General features: G+C 40.1%; 1 non-coding gene across 1 annotated transcript; it reads right to left on the bottom strand.

The window, feature by feature from the left end:
- Positions 1–361: 361 nt before the first annotated feature.
- LOC112732152 (small nucleolar RNA R71) lies at positions 362–469 on the bottom strand. Its single transcript, XR_003167889.1, has one exon. It is a non-coding gene; the product is annotated as a small nucleolar RNA R71 (small nucleolar RNA).
- Between the last annotated feature and the right edge of the window lie 522 nt (positions 470–991).

The following is a 991-nucleotide window of genomic DNA, read 5'->3' as shown; positions in this document are numbered from 1 at the left end:
GCTTGGTGACTTTACTGCACCTAATTCCAATTTACATAGAAGAAGCATCTCCATTCCTGCCATTGGAGCAAACAATTTTGAGCTGAAACCTCAATTAGTTTCTCTGATGCAGCAGAACTGCAAGTTTCATGGACTTCCATCTGAAGATCCTTTTCAGTTCTTAACTGAATTCTTGTAGATATGTGATACTGTTAAGACTAATGGAGTAGATCCTGAAGTCTACAGGCTCATGCTTTTCCCTTTTCCTGTAAGAGACAAAGCTAGAGTATGGTTGGACTCTCAACCCAAAGATAGCCTGAACTCTTGGGATAAGCTGATCAAGGCTTTCTTAGCCAAGTTCTTTCCTCCTCAAAAGCTGAGTAAGCTTAGAGTGGATGTTCAGACCTTTAGATAGAAAGAAGGTGAATCCCTCTATGAAGCTTGGGAGAGATACAAAGAACTGACCAAAAAGTGTCCTTCTGACATGCTTTCAGAATGGACCATCCTGGACATATTCTATGATGGTCTGTCTGAATTAGCTAAAATGTCATTGGATACCTCTGCAGGTGGATCTATTCACTTAAAGAAAATGCCTGCAGAAGCTCAAGAACTCATTGACATGGTTGCTAATAACCAGTTCATGTACACTTCTGAGAGGAATCCTGTGAGTAATGGGACGCCTATGAAGAAGGGAGTTCTTGAAATTGATACTCTGAATGCCATATTGGCTCAGAAAAAAATATTGACTCAGCAAGTCAATATGATTTCTCAGAGTCTGAATGGAATGCAAGCTGCATCCAACAGTACTCAAGAGGCATCTTCTGAAGAAGAAGCTTATGATCCTGAAAACCTTGCAATAGTAGAGGTGAATTATATGGGTGAACCTTATGGAAACACCTATAACCCCTCATGGAGAAATCATCCAAATCTCTCATGGAAGGATCAAAGGCCTCAACAAGGCTTTAATAATGGTGGAAAAAACAGGTTTAACAGTAGTAAACCTTTTCCATCA

Source organism: Arachis hypogaea, chromosome 12 (genome assembly GCF_003086295.3).
Source record: "Arachis hypogaea cultivar Tifrunner chromosome 12, arahy.Tifrunner.gnm2.J5K5, whole genome shotgun sequence".
Taxonomy (NCBI): Eukaryota; Viridiplantae; Streptophyta; class Magnoliopsida; order Fabales; family Fabaceae; genus Arachis; species Arachis hypogaea.
Note: the sequence above shows the minus strand (reverse complement) of the source record. Positions and strands in the feature narration are given on the sequence as shown.